General features: G+C 44.0%; 1 pseudogene; it reads left to right on the top strand.

Annotated features, from left to right (window-relative positions):
- The first annotated feature begins 8,564 nt into the window (after positions 1-8,564).
- On the top strand, positions 8,565-14,376 carry LOC115155070 (poly(U)-specific endoribonuclease-B-like; annotated as a pseudogene).
- The last annotated feature ends 6,299 nt before the right edge of the window (positions 14,377-20,675 follow it).

The raw sequence follows: 20,675 nt of genomic DNA, 5'->3' as shown, positions 1-20,675 counted from the left end.
CTGACACAAACTATTGCAGCATAAATACTGGAGGCTGAGACAAAGGGCTACAGTGTGTCCCGACCCTGTCTGACGATACCCCCGGACAGGGCCAACCAGGCAGGATATAACCCCACCCACTTTGCCAAGGGACAGCCCCCACACCACTAGAGGGATATCGTCAATCACCAACCTACTATCCTGAGACAAGGCCGAGTATAGCCCACGAAGACCTCCCCCACGGCACGAACCCAAGGGGGGTGCCAACCCGGACAGGAAGATCACGTCAGTGACTCAACCCACTCAAGTGATGCACCCCTCATAGGGACGGAATGGAAGAGTGCCAATGACTCAGCCCCCGTAATAGGGTTAGAGGCCGAGAATCCCAGTGAAGAGAGGGAAACCAGCCAGGCAGAGACACCAAGGGCGGTTTGTCGCTCCAGTGCCTTTCCGTTCACCTTCACACCCCTGGGCCAGACTACACTCAATCATAGGACCTACTGAAGAGATGAGTCTTCAATAAAGACTTAAAGGTTGAGAACGAGTCTCCGTCTCTCACATGGATAGGCAGACCATTCCATAAAAATGGAGCTCTATAGGAGAAAGCCCTGCCTCTAGCTGTTTGCTTAGAAATTCTAGGGACAGTAAGGAGGCCTGCGTCTTGTGACCGTAGCGTACGTGTAGGTATGTACGGCAGGACCAAATCGGAAAGAGGGGTAGGAGCAAGCCCATGTAATGCTTTGTAGGTCAGCGGTAACCTTGAAATCAGCCCTAGCCTTAACAGGAAGCCAGAGTAGAGAGGCTAGCACTGGTGTAACATGATCACATTTTTTGGTTCTAGTCAAGATTCTAGCAGTCGTGTTTAGCACTAACTGAAGTTTTAGTGCTTTATCCGGGTAGCTGGAAAGTAGAGCATTGCAGTAGTCTAATCGAGAAGTGACAAAGGCATTGATACATTTTTCTGCATCATTTTTGGACAGAAAGTTTCAGATTTTTGAAATGTTATGAAGATGGAAAAAAGCTGTCCTTGAAATATACTTGATATGTTCGTCAAAAGAGAGATCGGGGTCCAGAGTAACGCCGAGGTCCTTCAGTTTTATTTGAGATGACTGTACAACCATCAAGATTAATTGTCAGATACAACAGAAGATATCTTTGTTTCTTGGGACCTAGAATTAGCATCTCTGGTTTGCCCGAGTTTAAAAGTAGAACATTTGCCGCCATCCACTTCCTTATGTCTGAAACACAGTCTTCCAGGGAGGTCAATTTTGGGGCTTCACTATGTTTCATCGAAATGTACAGCTGTGTATTGTCCGCATAGTAGTGAAAGTTAACATGTTTCCAAATGACATCACCAAGAGGTAAAATATATAGTGAAAACAATAGTGGTCCTAAAGTGGAACCTTGAGGAACACCGAAATTTACAGTTGATTTGTCAGAACACAAACCATCCACAAACTGATACCTTTCCGACAGATAAGACCTAAACCAGGCCAGAACTTGTCCGTGTAGACCAATTTGGGTTTCCAATCTCTCCAAAAGAATGTGGTAATCGATGATATCAAAAGCAGCACTAAAGGTCTAGGAGCACGAGGACAAATGCAGAGCCTTGGTCTGATGCCATTAAAAGGTAATTTACCACCTTCACGAGTGCAGTCTCAGTGCTATGATGGGGTCTAAAACCAGACTGAACTGTTTTGTATAGATTGTTTGTCTTCAGCAAGGCAGTGAGTTGCTGCGCAACAGCTTTTCCAAAAATTGAGAGGAAGGGGAGATTCGATATAGGCCGATTATTTTTTTAAAGTTTTTTTAGTTTTAGTTTTTTAAAATATTTTCTTGTTCAAGGTTTGGTTATTTCAAGAGAGGCTTTATTACTGCCACTTTTAGTGAGTTTGGTACAGATCCGGTGGATAGGGAGCTGTTTATTATATTCAACATAGCAGGGCTTTCTCCTATAGAGCTCCATTTTTATGGAATGGTCTGCCTATCCATGTGAGAGACGGAGCACCGGATGCAGCTTTTTCAGTAGTTTAGTTTGAATAGGGTCCAGTATGCAGCTTGACGGTTTAGAGGCCATGATTATTTTCATCATTGTGTCAAGAGATATTGTATTAAAAAACGTGAGTGTCTCCCTTGATCCTAGGTCCTGGCAGTGTTGTGCAGATTTAAAGAGGAGTCTGTCATTTGCTTTCTAATGATCATGAAGATCATCATTTTTACGCTGCTGTTACTCTGTTTATCATATATGCATAGTCACTTTAATCATATCTACATGTACATACTACCTCAATCAGCCTGACTAACCGGTGTTTGTATGTAGCCTCGCTACTTTTATAGCCTCGCTACTGTGTATATAGCCTGTCTTTTTACTGTTGTTTTATTTCTTTACTTACCTATTGTTCACCTAACACCTTTTTTGCACTATTGGTTAGAGCCTGTAAGTAAGCATTTCACTGTAAGGTCTACACCTGTTGTATTCGGCGCACATGACAAATAAACTTTGATTTGATCTTTCCGTCAAAGTTAATTTATCACTGCTGAAGTGAAAGCCATCCTCTCTTAGGGAATGCTGCTGATTTAGTTAGCTTTGCGACAGTATAAAAAATACATTTTGGATTGTTCTTATTCTCCTCAATTGGAAAAATAGGATGATCGAGCAGCAGTGAGGGCTCTTCAATACTGCACGGTATGGTCTTTCCAAGCTAGTCGGAAGACTTCCAGTTTGGTGTAGCGCATTTCCATTCCAATTTTCTGGAAGCTTGCTTCAGGTCTCGGGTATTTTCTGTATACCAGGGAGCTAGTTTCTTATGACAAATGTTTTTTGCTTTTAGGGGTGCGACTGCATCTAGGGTATTACGCAAGGTTAAATTTAGTTCCTTAGTTTGCTGGTTAACTGATTTTTGTACTCTGGCGTCCTTGGATAGGTGGGTGGAGGGAGTCTGGAAGGGCATCTAGGAATCTTTGGGTTGTCCGAGAATTTATAGCGCAGCTTTTGATGATCCTTGGTTGGGGTCTGAGCAGATTATTTGTTGCGATAACAAACGTAATAAAATGGTGGTCCGATAGTCCAGGATTATGAGGAAAAACATTAAGATCCACAATATTTATTCCACGGGACAAAACTAGGTCCAGAGTATGACTGTGGAAGTGAGTTGGTCCGGAGACATGTTGGACAAAACCCACTGAGTCTGATGGCTCCGAAAGCCTTTTGGAGTGGATCTGTGGACTTTTCCATGTGAATATTAAAGTCACAAAAAATGTGAATATTATCTGCCATAACTACAAGGTTCGATAGGAATTCAGGGAACTCCGTGAGGAACGCTGTATATGGCCCAACAGGCCTATAAACAGTAGCTATAAAACAAACAAGTCAAGTATAAAATAATGCTTCAAATGAAAACCGAGATGACTGCATTAAATATAAATAGCCTACAGTAGGCTATAGGCCTATGTCATTCATATTGAAATACATTTCTTGTTCAATACACTGACTTCTATTTCGCTACTTTTAGGCTACTGTCTGAAATGTCTCAATATATTTCATGACGTGTATCCTAACATTTGGTGATTTAATGTGCATTTTTTATGGGTAAGCGTTAGAATAATCCGCCTCAATATTTGCAGCCGTACATGTTCATCTCTATAGGTGCTGATCTGTCATGTGAAATAGTTATAATGTTAAGGTAATATTTGATTTGAGATCTGATCAGCAACGCTGTCTTTCGAACCTATCTGTATCGACGCTCCAATGACTCATTAGCAACTGTTCTCTACGTGCTGTTTTGGAAAACGCATGTTACATCTTCGGCCGTTTGTAAGAAAGATGCATCGTTAACACTCGTGGGCCTAAATTCCATCGCTATCGGGAAACTGAGCCAGGTCTATTCCTATGCTTGTAAAGGTGCTTTTGGACCATGATACTGCTGCATGCAGCTACATTTTTTTTCATATCTTGTCCCATAGTCGCATCCATCTGCTGGTCGAAATTCTCCTTTGTTTTTGGCATTGTTTTAAAAAAAAAGGTACTTACTCTTTAGTTTCATTGCCTCTAGTAAATTAACTGTTGGATTTGCTGAAAAACTGACATTGATGAACTAGTGATGAGATGAGACTCCAAAGCATTCAACGTTTCTCACAAGAACATACAATGCCTTTTCCTTCCACAGGAGTGTGTAAGGGCTGCGCTGTCATTGTCTTTAACACAGAAGGCAGTGCTGTCATACAGGAATCCAAAAATGATTAAAAACACATCATTGTTCGACCAAAAGTACTGAACTAACATGATAGGTTTTTAGACATTTTGCTGATTATGTTTACATTCTTACATGGAAGGTTCTGACTTCGATTAAATCCTGAGTGGTACACTAGCCTTCAAAGCAGGACCAATGAGTTAGCTGGCTATCTTTGATAAACAAACATAAATAGCTACATATTTTCTGGTTCATTAGGAAAGCTAAAATAAAATGTGTTTTCGATTGTTAGGTCAATCAAACCATGCTTATTTCAAGCTTATCTTAAATATATATATATATCATGGGATAACCAAAGAAATCAGCCAAGACCTCGGGGAAAAAAATTGTAGACCTCCACAAGTCTGGTTCATCCTTGGGAGCAATTTCCAAACGCCTGAAGGTACCACGTTCATCTGTACAAACAATAGTACGCAAGTATAAACACCATGGGACCACGCAGCCGTCATTCCACTCAGGAAGGAGACGCATTCTGTCTCCTAGAGATGAACTTACTTTGGTGCGAAAAGTGCAAATCAATCGCAGAACAACAGCAAAGGACCTTGTGAAGATGCTGGAGGAAACGGGTACAAAGGTATCTATATCCACAGTAAAACTAGTCCTATATCGACATAACCTGAAAGGCTGCTTAGCAAGGAAGAAGCCATTGCTCCAAAATCGCCATAAAAAAGCCAGACTACGGTTTGCAACTGCACATGGGGACAAAGATGGTACTTTTTGGAGAAATATCCTCTGGTCTGATGAAACAAAAATAGAACTGTTTGGTCATAATGACCATCGTTATGTTTGGAGGAAAAAGGGGGAGGCTTGCAAGCTGAAGAACACCATCCCAACCGTGAAGAACGTGGGTGGAAGCATCATGTTGTGGGGGTGCTTTGCTGCAGGAGGGACTGGTGCACTTCACAAAATAGATTGCATCATGAGGGAGGAAAATTTGGTGGCTATATTGAAGCAACATCTCAAGACATCAGTCAGGAAGTGAAAGCTTGGTCGCAAATGGGTCTTCCAAATGGACAATAACCCCACGCATACTTCCAAAGTTGTCAAAATGGCTTAAGGACAACAAAGTCAAGGTATTGGAGTGGCCATCACAAAGCCCTGACCTCAATCCTATAGAAAATTTGAGGACAGAACCTAAAAAGCATGTGTGAGCAAGGAGGCCTGCAGACCTGACTCAGTTACACCAGCTCTGTCAGGAGGAATGGGCCAAAATTCACCCAACTTATTGTTGGAAGCTTGTGGAAGGCTACCTGAAATGTTTGACCCAGGTTAAACAATTTAAAGGCAATGCTACCAAATACTAATTGAGTGTATAAACTTCTGACCCACTGGGAATGTTATTAAAGAAAAAATATTAAATAAATCACTCTCCTATTATTCTGACATTTCACACAGTGATTTTTCAAACACTGACATTCCCGGTTACCCGAGGAGTAAGAAAATACACTCTCTCTGGCTGGAAACTTGTTGCAGGTTTTTAAAATCACAGTTTTTCTTACTTTGAATCATACCCTGAGATGTCACAGAGAAGCATTTTTTTAGGACCTTTTTTCTTATCTTTCTAACCACAGATCATAGAAACACTGTTTTCACATACGCTACATGGCCAAAAGTATTGGACACCCCTTTCAAATTAGTGGATTTGGCTATTTCAGACACACCCCTTACTGACAGGTGTATAAAATCGAGCACACGGCCATGCAATCTCCATAGACAAACATTAGCAGTAGAATGGCCCGTACTGAAGAGCTCACTGACTTTCAACATGTCACCGTCATAGGATGCCACCTTTCCAACAAGTCAGTTTGTCAAATTTCTGCCCTGCTGGAGCTGCCCCTGTTAACGGTGAGTGCTGTTATTGTGACGTGGAAACCTCTAGAAGCAACAGTGGCTCATCTGCGAAGTGGTAGGCCACACAGGCTCACAGAACGGGACCGCTGAAGGCGCAGCACGCAAAAATTGTCTGTCCTCAGTTGCAACTACAGAGTTCCAAACTGCCTTTGGAGGCACCGTCAGCACAATAACTGTTTGTCGGGAGCTTCAGGAAATGGATTTCCATGGCAGAGCAGCCACACACAAGCCTAAGATCACCATGCACAATGCAAAGCGTCGGCTGGAGTGGTGTAAATGTGTTCCTGGAATGATGAATCACGCTTCATCATCTGGCAGTCCGACGGACGAATCTGGGTTTGGCGGATGCCAGGAGAACGCTACCTGCCTCAATGCATAGTGCCAACTGTAAAGTTTGGTTGAGGAGGAATAATGGTCTGGGGCTGTTTTTCATGGTTTGGGCTAAGCCCCTTAGTTTCAGTGAAGGGAAATCATAATGCTACAGCATGCAATGACATTCTAGACAATTCTGTGCTTCCAACTTTGTGGCAACAGTTTGTGGAAGGCCCATTCCTGTTTCAGCATGACAATGCCCCTGTGCACAAAATGGTTTGTTGTGATCAGTGTGGAAGGACTTCACTGGCCTGCACAGAGCACTGACCTCAACCCAATCATACACCATTGGGATGAATTGGAATGCAGACTGCGAGCCAGGCCTAATCACCCAACATCAGTGCCAAACCTCACTAATGCTCTTGTGGCTGAATGGAAGCAATGTTCCAACATCTAGTGGAAAGCCTTCCCAGAAGAGTGGAGGCTGTTATAGCAACAAAGGGGGGACCAACTCCAGATTAATGCCCATGAATTTGGAATGAGGTGTTTGACGAGCAGGTGTCCACATACTTTTGTAGACACTGGTATAGTGCTGGAGATAATGAATGAGGTTGAAATGTGGCGGAATTTAAGGTGAGGCTTTTATTGGGAATTAAGTGAAAGGGGAGACCTAGTCAGGTGCACAACTGAAGTGCATTTATCCGAAATGTGTCTTCTGCATTTAACCCAACCCCTCTGAATCAGAGAGGTGCAGGGGTCTGCCTTAATCGATGTTCAGGTCTGAACCTTCCATTTTAGAATGTAAATATATTTATTTAGTTTCCTGTCATGAATGATACATATTGTGTACAACAATTTAGTAGATCAGGATTTGTCACTCATCTACAAAATGTTAGAGAATTGAGAACATTGTTTTTACTGTGTCACGATGTCATGATGCAACAGACAGTACAATGTAACTGTTGTCTTTGATTCAACCGGCCCCTATAATCTGTGCTTCATCATAAACACCTCTGGACTGGTCTCCCTGCCTTTTCATATGGCCCTATTTATTATACACAATAACCTTATTTCTACTGTGTGTGTGTATTCCCACTTGGGAAGAGGACACGGTGGTGGAGAGACAAGACAGAGACGGGAGAAAAACAATGCAGTACTAAAGAAACAAAAAGGAAGCCGACATTGTAGCAAGTTATTCAAAAGCAGTCAGTACAACAGTTTAATCCCTTCGTCTAGAGTTGCTGACAGTGGCTAACCCTTTAAAATGGCCCCTGTCCTGCCTCGTGATGTTGGAGCGCCCTCTGTCTTTATACATAAAGATACCTGCTTTCAACAGGCCAGTTTCTCCCGCACAAATCCTCCCACAGGACTGAATCCCCTTGGCTTCCCCAAACACACTTGAACACTTGTCTTCATACGCCAGTGAGCAGGCCAAAGCCGAACAAGGTCAGTGATATGCTGGTCAGTGATAGGCTGGTCATTTATGAACATTTGAACATCTTGGCCATGTTCTGTTATCTCCACCCAGCACAGCCAGAAGAGGACTGGCCACCCCTCATACCCTGGTTCCTCTCTAGGTTTCTTCCTAGGTTCTGGCCTTTCTAGGGAGTTTTTCCTAGCCACCGTGCTTCTACACCTGCATTGCTTGCTGTTTGGGGTTTTAGGATGGGTTTCTGTACAGCACTTTGATATATCAGCTGATGTAAGAAGGGCTATATAAATAAAATTGATATTTGAGACAGATTGATGAGTAGCTTGCATTGATGGAAAGATACTGGATGGATGTTAGTATCAATCAAAACCTGAATGTTATTGAACTCAAACTGTTAAACGTAATGATTTTATCTAGAAATGTGATTTTTTGTTGTTGTTAGAGATGGTAATGATCAGTTCACTGAATTATTCAGTGATATGTCTGTTAATTGTTGTACACTTAAACTATGTGTTTACCTTGATGAACACAGAAGAATGTTTATCTATGATAATTTGAGTGACCATTGAATATGTGTATTTTATGGAGGGTATTACATTTTTTAAATATGTGCAAATAAGACATTGAGAAGATGAATAATTTACAGTTGTTGGAATACAGGAATGACAAGACAATTTAGAGTTGATGTATCGTAATTAAGCATAGGATCCACTGTACATCACATCTTCACAACAGAGGAACCTGACCCAGCCAACAAGCCTGCAGAGTACAGAGGGACCAACCAGTCACGTCATGATTGAAGCTTACCGAGAGCTATCAGTCATGGTGCAGGAAATATGGGATAAAGACGTCAACAGACTGAAACCAGGGACAGACTACCGGATCTCTCTGCAGGTAGAAAAACTATACAAACGGGACTACTGTATGTGGATGACATTTATTCATTTACTGACGGCATTCCGTGACAGATTGTGCAAACATATTTTACTCCAAAATAACTTATGCATGTTTTTGCTAATAGTAAGGTCACAGGCATTGTTTGTTGTAAGGTCACAGCACATTGAACAAATCCAGACCCCTAAAATGCTCTATATTGTTGCTGTTGTGGTCTTTCTAAAGCAGGGTTCCCCAACTGGCGGCCCACGGGCCGAATTTGGCCCGCATTTGATTTGGCCCCCTTTTTATTTTTTTATTGTTGGACATAAGACTGTAAAAACATCAGCAAATCAGCTCCAAGTGATTTTAATTTTGGAAATCTGTTTCAAAGTATTTCCATGCATAATAGAGAGATATACTGTATGTGATCGTACACAAATGTAAGCAAAGTTTCAAATTATTATGTTTTAGTCAAATATATCTGTTTGGGCTTCTTGCGTTACATTTTTTGGTCTACAAATTATTTGTAATTATGTTCCGGCCCCCTGACCATCCGCTCAAGAAAAAAAATGGCCCCCGACTGAATCTAGTTTATGATCCCTGTTCTAAAGGACACCATAGCATGTTAGACACTGTGCCACAGATAGAGAGTGCAAGTCCAGTGAAAACATGCTGCTGTTGGAATCTCCTGACTCATAAACAAATGTGGAGTTGCAGCTTCAAAGGGCACTGGGTCATGCTTCATTTCTTTCAAGAGGATACAATGTTTCTAAACAAAAGTGGACAGCTTCATCCCTAGGTCATTGGTGGGCATGCTTACATATTTGTAATGTGTAACTGATTTCCTCTTCCTCTGCTGTGCTTTGTGCAGGGGAAAGCCGGGACTGTGAATGCTGACATGAATGATGACAGTGATGGAGCTGGATATCCTCTATTCTCGTTTGTCGATGAAAGCATTTTCAAAAAGGAGTCTTTCTTAGGTAAACGCTTGAGGTGTGAGCGTTAGTGCTTTCATTTTTATGAACTTTTGATTTCAACCGTTTCCTGTGTGTTACCATTATTTTCCTTTGGAAATCCTATCATATCTGCAATGTATTACGTACATAGAGAGTAGCAGGAGTTCAAGTATAATTGCACATGATACAAACAGGATGTGTACTGACATCCAGGAGGAGTGGATAGACAAAACAAAATATTCCTTTTGTAAGATCAGAACACATGCTACCCTCGAAACCGATCTGCATGTCCTCTTTCAGCCTTTATCTCTACTGGATAACTCTGAAAGTGATACCGGTGAGCCTGAGACTGTAACCCCAGATGAGGAAGCAGAAAACCACAAGTTTCTGGACTACATGCTTCGAATGCCCACCATGAAGGTATCAGTTAAAACATATGGTGGATAGGTCGGTAACAAGAATACTGTATCTTTATTTAGTCTGGTGAGTAGGAACATAAAGTCAAATCACAGATGCATGCAGAAAAAGTTAAAACCATTTTAATGTCACATCAATTCACAGGGAAAACCATGGCCAAGTTGGAACCTTTACAAGCTAAAGTGAGTCAATCAACACCCCATGATTGAAATTGTCTCCATATGTTTCTCTCATTTTTAGATTGCACATTAGTACCTAGTAGAGAAACCGCTCTCCCCAGAGGGATTACCGGAATTCAAGGAGCAACTCTACCGTATCTGGTTTGAGCTGTACGCCAGACGAGGAACTAGCAAGTGGGTAGAACTCTCCTCTTATGTAACTGTTACTTTTCAGATGTCAAAATAGTTCTTCATTAGGCTGCTAAATGTTTTCTCTTCACTGGTTAGGGTTATGTTTGTTCAATGTGAAATCCATTCACAATTAAAGAAGGCTGTATTGTCACCTCAGTCTCTCATTTATTTAGTCTTTATGCCTGTCTTTTCAAATGGCATACAGTGTGGACTTAAGACTCGAGACTTGGACTGACTCAAGGCACACATTTGATGAATTGAGACTTGACTTGGCAGGAAAGTAAATAACTTGAGACTTGACTTGGAGCCTCGAGACTCCGGACTCGTCTTGAGATTGATGTCTCGAAAGGCTTGTTCTGGCCTGTTTCTGTACAGCTTAGTCCGAATTTGATAGCTTATCTTACTATATGACACAATGAAAATGGCCTGTTGCTGTTTCATTCAATGACTAGACAAAATATAGTTCCATAGTCATCATTACATCTAGGGAAAATATGACCAATGACTCGAGCTTGAGACTTGGGAGAAAAAAACAAACTTGTGACTCCACATGACTTGAGATTACAATGACTTGACTTGCCCTTAGCTTTTGTGTATTCCTAGGAGTAGTCTATTTTCACCTATGCTGTACAGTATGTGAAGCCGCAGATTGTGCTATCATGTCATCGTGTGCCTCATCAAGCTAATCTAAGTGGTGGATGACCTCCCATTACTCTTCAATATCATCCCTTCAGGAAGAGGGTGGAAAAGCAGTGGTGTTCTATGTTCCAGCCTCATAATGTTCTCCCATGTTCCTCCAGGCCGGACTCCTCAGGGTTTGAGCATGTCTTTGTCGGAGAGACCAGAGGGGGCCGCACAGTCATCGGCTTTCATAACTGGATCCAGTTGTATTTGCAAGAGAAGCTGGGAAACATTGATTAAAGGCTACACTACAGTGTGAATGCAAATTCTCCCCAGGCTAGTTAAAAATATACTGACATGATGAATGTATGTTTTGATTATCATGTTGAATCAGATGTGCGACTTTGATGAGTTAACAATTCCAGAGTATTCTTTAGAAATGACGTGAGATGTGTGTGTGTGTGTGTGTGTGTGTGTGTGTGTGTGTGTGTGTGTGTGTGTGTGTGTGTGTGTGTATATATATGTATATATAATATTTATTTATTTTTTATTTCACCTTTATTTAACCAGGTAGGCAAGTTGAGAACAAGTTCTCATTTACAACTGCGACCTGGCCAAGATAAAGCAAAGCAGTTCGACACAAACAACAACACAGAGTTACACATGGAGTAAAACAAACATACAGTCAATAATACAGTAGAAAAATAAGTCTATATACAATGTGAGCAAATGAGCTGAGATAAGGGAGGTAAAGGCAATAAATAGGCCATGAAGTAAATACAATATAGCAAGTAAAACACTGTAATGGTAGATTTGCAGTAGATTAATGTGCAAAGTAGAAATACTGGGGTGCAAAGGAACAAAATAAATAAATACAGTAGGGGAAGGGGTAGTTGTTTGGGCTAAATTATAGATGGGCTATGTACAGGTGCAGTGATCTGTGAGCTACTCTGACAGCTGGTGCTTAAAGCTAGTGAGGGAGATAAGTGTTTCCAGTTTCAGAGATTTTTGTAGTTCGTTCCAGTCATTGGCAGCAGAGAACTGGAAGTAGAGGCGGCCAAAGGAGGAATTGGCTTTGGGGGTGACCAGAGAGATATACCTGCTGGAGCGCGTGCTATGGGTGGGTGCTGCTATGGTGACCAGTGAGCTGAGATAAGGGGGAACTTTACCTAGCAGGGTCTTGTAGATGACCTGGAGCCAGTGGGTTTGGCGATGAGTATGAAGCGAGGGCCAGCCAACGAGAGCGTACAGGTCGCAGTGGTGGGTAGTATATGGGGCTTTGGTGACAAAACAGATGGCACTGTGATAGACTGCATCCAATTTATTGAGTAGGGTATTGGAGGCTATTTGTAAATGATGTCGTCGAAGTCGAGGATCGGTAGGATGGTCAGTTTTACGAGGGTATGTTTGGCAGCATGAGTGAAGGATGCTTTGTTGTGAAATAGGAAGCCAATTCTAGATTTAACTTTGGATTGGAGATGTTTGATGTGAGTCCGGAAGGAGAGTTTACAGTCTAACCAGACACCTAGGTATTTGTAGTTGTCCACATATTCTAAGTCAGAACGGGCGGGCAGGTGCAGGCAGCGATCGGTTGAAGAGCATGCATTTAGTTTTACTTGTATTTAAGAGCAGTTGGAGGCCACGGAAGGAGAGTTGTATGGCATTGAAGCTCGTCTGGAGGGTTGTTGACACAGTGTCCAAAGAAGGGCCAGAAGTATACAGAATGGTGTCGTCTGCGTAGAGGTGGATCAGAGACTCACCAGCAGCAAGAGCGACATCATTGATGTATACAGAGAAAAGAGTCGGCCCAAGAATTTAACCCTGTGGCACGCCCATAGAGACTGCCAGAGGCCCGGACAACAGGCCCTCCGATTTGACACACTGAGCTCTATCAGAGAAGTAGTTGGTGAACCAGGTGAGGCAATCATTTGAGAAACCAAGGCTGTTTAGTCTGCCGATGAGGATGTGGTGATTGACAGAGTCGAAAGCCTTGGCCAGGTCAATGAATACGGCTGCACAGTATTGTTTCTTATCGATGGCGGTTAAGATATCATTTAGGACCTTGAGCGTTGCTGAGGTGCACCCATGATCAGAGCCTGAAGGAACGCAGTGCCCTTGTTTGGGTGTGGGGATTGATCAGAGCCTGAAGGTACGGAGGTTCCGTTCCCCTCACCAGCTCTGAAATCAGATTGCATAGTGGAGAAGGTACGGTGGGATTCGAAATGGTCGGTAATCTGTTTGTTAACTTGGCTTTCGAAGACCTTAGAAAGACAGGGTAGAATAGATATAGGTCTGTAGCAGTTTGGGTCAAGAGTGCCCCCCCCCTTTGAAGAGGGGGATGACCGCAGTATTTCCACTGAGTATACCAAACATTAGGAACACCTTCCTAATATTGAGTTGTACCTCCCCCCACCCCCGTTTGCATCAATTCGTTGGGGCATGGACTCTACAAGGTGTCAAGCGTTCCACAGGGATACTGGCCCATGTTGACTACAATGCTTCCCACAGTTGTTAGGTTGGCTGGATGTCCTTTGGGTGGTGGACCATTCTTGATACACACAGGAAACTGTTGAGCGTGAAAAACTCAGCAGTGTTGCTGTTCTTGACACAAACCGGTGTGCCTGGCACCAACTACCATACCCTGTTCAAAGGCACTTAAATAGTTTGTCTTGCCCATTCACCCTCTGAATGGCACACATACACCACCCATGTCTCAATTGTTTCAAGGCTTAAAAATACTTCTTTAACCTGTCTCCTCCCCTTCATCTACACTGATTGAAGGAGATTTAACAAGTGACATCAATAAGGAATCATAGCTTTCACCTGGATTCACCTGGTCAATCTGTCATGGAAAGAGCAGGTGCCCTTAATTTTTTGCATACTCTGTGTATATGTCAAGCATAACGAATGACTCTTTCTCGTGGATGTATGTCTTCATTGTTGTCTCTCTCTTCTCTCTTTTATGTCAAAACCAGCCTGACGAGAACAAGCACAACCTGGCGCTACAGTTCAGTTGGAAGAATGGAATAAAACCCAAAGGCAGCATCTTCGTTGGCGTCAGTCCTGAATTTGAGTTTGCCCTTTATACCCTGTGTTTCCTGTTCTCACCCAATGAGCGTGTCAGTGTTCTACAGTATCTATGAGGTGGACGTCGTCTGTCACCACTGTAACAAGAAGCATATCGGCACAACCTACCCTGTTCTTGTGAAGTACCAAAACGAAGAAAAAAACTAAAAACCCTAATCAAACTTATCAAATACACTCTCATCCATGTGTCACGTGTATTGTTTTTGTCTTTTTCATTTAAATAAAGAAACAATAAATCTGTAAAAGTGTTCTGTTGCTTTATTCATTATTGCTGCACTATCACACAAAAGCTGAATATTGAATGTGAAAGACAATATCAAGAAGAACTGTCAGCACAATCTTCAGAGGTAACCTCTGTATCATTTCACTATTCAAGTTCCTGAATAGTGAAATACACTAAATTCTAAGCCAAAATGTACAATAACTGGAATATGGATGGCTATTCTTTAAATGTCAATGGTAGATGCCAGTGTCACGGACAGAAGTGTTAGTTACAAATACTGTGGCGATCGGTGCCATTTAAGATGAGGGAAGCCGATTTATTTTTCTTATGAGCATGGCCTTAATTTCTATTAGAGCATACTAGATGACTGTCATTCATTTTCCATTCACCCAGTTCAATGTAACATTGATGATACTCAAATTGTCCCTATACCCACCATTAGCTTGCTACAACCCAGCCTATGAATGAAAGTTTACAATGTAGGTGCACACAGGTCGAGAGAAAGATTTGAGGTGACAGACAGTGACACATTCAATACAACCTTGCATACTCTTGCCTGCATCTACCTGATCTAGTGTGTAATCATTAGTCCAAAAGTTGCAAACAAGAGTTTCTATTGGGCAAATTCAGGTATGTTTATCCCCGTTTCGTTCCATTTGCTTCAGTTTTAGAAACACATTACATCTACGTAATTTATCAGACGCTCTTATCCAGAGCGACTTACAAATTGGTGCATTCACCTTATGATATCCAGTGGAACAACCACTTTACAATAGTACATCAAATCTTTTTTGGGGGGAGGGTAGGGGGGGGAGGGTTAGAAGGATTACTTAATCCTATCCCAGGTATTCCTTAAAGAGGTGGGGTTTCAGGTGTCTCCAGAAGGTGGTGATTGACTCCGCTGTCCTGGCGTCGTGAGGGAGCATGTTCTACCATTGGGGTGCCAGAGCAGCGAATAGTTTTGACTGGGCTGAGCGGGAACTGTGCTTCTGCAGAGGTAGGGAGGCGAGCAGGCCAGAGGTGGATGAACGCAGTGCCCTTGTTTGGGTGTGGGGACTGATCAGAGCCTGAAGGTACGGAGGTGCCGTTCCCCTCACAGCTCCGTAGGCAAACACCATGGTCTTGTAGTAGATGCGAGCTTCAACTGGAAGCCAGTGGAGTGTGCGGAGGAGCGGGGTGACGTGAGAGAACTTGGGAAGGTTGAACACCAGACGGGCTGCGGCGTTCTGGATGAGTTGTAGAGGTTTTAAGGCACAGGCAGGGAGCCCCGCCAACAGCGAGTTGCAGTAATCCAGACGGGAGATGACAAGTGCCTGGATTAGGACCTGCGCCGCTTCCTGTGTGAGGCAGGGTCGTACTCTGCGAATGTTGTAGAGCATGAACCTACAGGATCGGGTCACCGCCTTGATGTTAGCGGAGAATGACAGGGTGTTGTCCAGGGTCACGCCAAGGCTCTTAGCACTCTGGGAAGAGGACACAATGGAGTTGTCAACCGTGATGGCGAGATCATGGAACGGGCAGTCCTTCCCCGGGAGGAGGAGCAGCTCCGTCTTGCCAAGGTTCAGCTTGAGGTGGTGATCCGTCATCCACACTGATATGTCTGCCAGACATGCAGAGATGCGATTCACCACCTGGTTATCAGAAGGGGGAAAGGAGAAGATTAATTGTGTGTCGTCTGCGTAGCAATGATAGGAGAGACCATGTGAGGATATGACAGAGCCAAGTGACTTGGTGTATAGCGAGAATAGGAGAGGGCCTAGAACTGAGCCCTGGGGGACACCAGTGGTGAGAGCACGTGGTGCGGAGATGGATTCTCGCTATGCCACCTGGTAGGAGCGACCAGTCAGGTAGGACGCATTCCAAGAGTGAGCCGCGCCAGAGATGCCCAGCTCGGAGAGGGTAGAGAGGAGGATCTGATGGTTCACAGTATCAAAAGGCAGCAGATAGGTCTAGAAGGATGAGAGCAGAGGAGAGAGAGTTAGCTTTAACAGTGCGGAGAGCCTCCGTGACACAGAGAAGAGCAGTTTCAGTTGAATGACCAGTCTTGAAACTCGACTGATTTGGATCAAGAAGGTAATTCTGAGAGAGATTGCAAGAGAGCTGGCCAAGGACGGCACGCTCAAGAGTTTTGGAGAGAAAAGAAAGAAGGGATACTGGTCTGTACTTGTTGACATCGGAGGGATCGAGTGTAGGTTTTTTGAGAAGGGGTGCAACTCTCGCTCTCTTGAAGACGGAAGGGACGTAGCCAGCGGTCAAGGATGAGTTGATGAGCGAGGTGAGGTGAGGGAGAAGGTCTCCGGAAATGGTCTGGAGAAGAGAGGAGGGGATAGGGTCAAGCGGGCAGGTTGTTGGGAGGCCGGCCATCACAAGTCGCAAGATTTCATCTGGAGAGAGAGGGGAGAAAGAGGTCAAATCATAGGGTAGGGCAATGTGAGCAGGACCAGCGGTGTCGTTTGACTTAACAAACGAGGATCGGATGTCGTCAACCTTCTTTTCAAAATGGTTGACATAGTCATCCGCAGAGAGGGAGGAGGGGGGGAGGGGGAGGAGGATTCAGGAGGGAGGAGGTGGCAAAGAGCTTCCTAGGGTTAGAGGCAGATGCTTGGAATTTAGAGTGGTAGAAAGTGGCTTTAGCAGCAGAAACAGAGGAAGAAAATGTGGAGAGGAGGGAGTGAAAAGATGCCAGGTCCGCAGGGAGGCTAGTTTTCTCCATTTCCGCTCGGCTGCCCGGAACCCTGTTCTGTGAGCTCGCAATGAGTCGTCAAGCCACGGAGCAGGAGGGGAGGACCGAGCCGGCCGGGAGGATAGGGGACATCGAGAGTCAAAGGATGCAGAAAGGGAGGAGAGGAGGGTTGAGGAGGCAGAATCAGGAGATTGGTTGGAGAAGGATTGAGCAGAGGGAAGAGATGATAGGATGGAAGAGGAGAGAGTAGCAGGAGAGAGAGAGCGAAGGTTGCGACGGCGCAACACCATCTAAGTAGGGGCAGAGTGAGTAGTGTTGGAGGAGAGCGAGAGGGAAAAGGATACAAGGTAGTGGTCAGAGACTTGGAGGGGAGTTGCAGTGAGATTAGTAGAAGAACAGCATCTAGTAAAGATGAGGTCAAGCGTATTGCGTGCCTTGTGAGTGGGGGGGGGACGGTGAGAGGGTGAGGTCAAAAGAGGAGAGGAGTGGAAAGAAGGAGGCATAGAGAAATGAGTCAAAGGTAGACGTAGGGAGGTTAAAGTCACCCAGGATTGTGAGGGGTGAGCCATCCTCAGGAAAGGAACTTATCAAGGCGTCAAGCTCATTGATGAACTCTCCAAGGGAACCTGGAGGGTGATAAATGATAAGGATGTTAAGCTTGAATGGGCTAGTGACTGTGACAGCATGGAATTCAAAGGAGGCGATAGACAGATGGGTCAGGGGAGAAAGAGAGAATGTCCACTTGGGAGAGATGAGGATTCCAGTGCCACTACCCAGCTGACCAGATGCTCTCGGGGTATGCGAGAACACGTGGTCAGACGAGGAGAGAGCAGTAGGAGTAGCAGTGTTTTCTGTGGTAATCCATGTTTCCGTCAGCGCCAAGAAGTCGAGGGACTGGAGGGTAGCATAGGCTGAGATGAACTCTGCCTTGTTGGCCGCAGACCAGCAGTTCCAGAGGCTGCCCGGAGACCTGGAACTCCACGTGGGTCGTGTGCGCTGGTGTAACAGTGTAGGTTCCGTCCCTCTCTTCGCCCCAACCCGGGCTCGAACCAGGGACCCTTGCACACATCAACAACTGACACCCCACGAAGCATCGTTACCCATCGCGCCACAAAAGCCGCAGCCCTTGCAACGCAAGGGGAAACCCTACTTCAAGTCTCAGAGAGAGTGACGTCACCGATTGAAACGCTATTAGCGCGCACCACCGCTAACTAACTAGCCATTTCACATCGGTTACACTGGGACCACCAGGTTAGAGTGGCAGCGGCCATGCGGTGTGAAGCGTTTGTGTGGCCTGTGCAGAGAGGAGAGAACAGGGATAGACAGACACATAGTTGACAGGCTACAGGAGAGGCTACGCTAATGCAAAGGAGATTGGAATGAAAATTAACTAAACAACTGGGGAAGCGAAAGAGCAGGGCCTCCCTCACTAACACTTTTCAACAGTATCGGCGGAATGAATACACCCCTGATCACATGCAAACAGTTAACTTTCATAGCCACACAAACAGCTCAATATATTCCTTCTCACATCTACGCTCTCTTCCTCTCACCTTTTCCCTTTGCTTGTGGACTTCAATGCACAACACATCAGCTGTCTGTGACCAGGTGAAAAACCCTTTCCAAGCCAAACCATACCATAACCGCTACACACGGTCTACATCATTGTCACCATTAGCTAAAGTAACGCCATAGTCAACATAGCTAATAGAATTAACGCGTTAGTAAACCAGCTACACTCATGCAGTACAGTGTACAGTCAGTAAGCAGTTACACTAACGAGCCCCGGTGGCAATACAGTTGTAAAACCAAAAGCTTACCTTGACTTGGAAGAGTTCCAGTGTTGGATAGTCATAGCCAGCTAGCTAACATAGCATCCCTCTGTTTGACCCAGGTGTTTGAGTAGGCTAACTAGCTGGCTGCATTTGCTAGCTAAGTAAGTGGAAGTGAAGAAAAAAGAATCTTTCTCTCTTGCTCTGTCATTTTTTAAGAAATTGTCTGTTGTCTTTCTCTATCTTTGAGTCAACTACTCACCACATTTTATGCAGTGCTAGCTAGCTGTAACTTATGCTTTCAGTACTAGATTAATTCTCTGATCCTTTGACTGGGTGGACAACGTCAGTTCATGCTGCAAGAGCTCTGATAGGTTGGAGGATGTCTTCCGAAAGTTGTCATAGTTACTGTATAAGTCTATGGAAGGGGGTGAGAACCATGAGCCTCCTAGGTTTTGTTTTGAAGTCAATGTACCCAGAGGAGGATATAAGCTACACCGTGGTGCTACCCTATAGAGTGCAGCTGAGGCTACTGTAGACCTTCATTACCAAACAGTGTGTTTTAACAAATTATTTGGTGACGTGAATATATTTTGTATAGTTTTATCTAAAAAAGATCACTTTAAATGTTTCACTATTTTTATATTTATGAAATTTCCTGAGGATGGTCCTCCCCTTTCTCTGAGGAGCCTCCACTGTACAAATATATTTGCCAGTGTGTTCTGTTGGGGCAGTAGAGTAAAGAGCGAGACCAGGCTGCTGAAAGAGCAAATGCTACCATGTTTTGGAGTCTTGACGTCACAAGCTCGCAAGAGAGGGACAGTGAGTGGGTGTGGCCTTGTATTTATTTTACTAGGCAAGTCAGTTAAGAACAAATTATTATTTTCAATGATGGGGAAGATACAAGAAGCTGTGGGAGTTGTGGAAGATTGGTATCTAACATGCGGTTTAGGATGTCTGTGGCCAAGTCTTGCTTTATGGTGTATTCTAGGAGGAAAGTTAAATATGTTAGGCTGTAAATATACAGTCAGGATATAGGTAGGGTGTCTGAGTTTAAGTATTTAGGTATGTGGTTTGATGAAAGGCTTACGTGGAAGAGACATGTTGAGCATATTTAAATTAAGTGCATGAAGGTACTGAACCTCATGAGGGCAGTGGCAGGATAGGGGGTCGTATAGACAAACATTGTTGTATATGTATCAGGCATTGATCAGGTTATCTTTGTGTGTTATGGGTGCTTTGTATATGGATCAGAAGCCAAAACGGTACTACAGCGCCTGGATAGGATACAGTCAAGGGCCCTGAGATTATGTGTGGGTGCCTTCAAAATGATACCTGTTGAGGCATTGCAGGTGGATAGTGGGTAACTGCCACTGAGGATAAGATGGGACAAACTTGCATTAGGCTACTGGGCGAGGTTGAAAGGGAGTTAAGAAGGACATCCTGCAGTCACGGCAACTGGGGAATGCTGAGAGCGAGGAGTGGTTAAGCAGAAGGTTTACGGGTGGACAATCAGACAGAAGGTGGTAGAATATGGACTGGGGGAGAGAGAGATAGGGCCGGAAATTGCATTGGGGAACGTTCCTCCGTGGTTGTTTCTGAAACCAAGTGTAGATGTGGACATGATTGAAGGCAGGAGAGAATGGGGTGAGGACGTGAGACGGTGTGTGGAATGATATATAGATTATCGGTTTAATTTGTTTTTAAGGAAATATACAGATGGTTCAAAGGCTACAGTCAGTGGTAGGCTGGGGTCAGGGGTGAATATCCCCGATTTCAATATTAGAGTATATAAGCAGGTTAACTGATTACGTGTCAGTGTATGCGGCCAAGTTGATGCCATGATGATAGGCTTGAGATGGGTGG

This window comes from Salmo trutta, chromosome 19 (genome assembly GCF_901001165.1).
Source record: "Salmo trutta chromosome 19, fSalTru1.1, whole genome shotgun sequence".
NCBI classification, from domain to species: domain Eukaryota; kingdom Metazoa; phylum Chordata; class Actinopteri; order Salmoniformes; family Salmonidae; genus Salmo; species Salmo trutta.
This window is presented reverse-complemented; position numbering and strand designations above follow the sequence as displayed.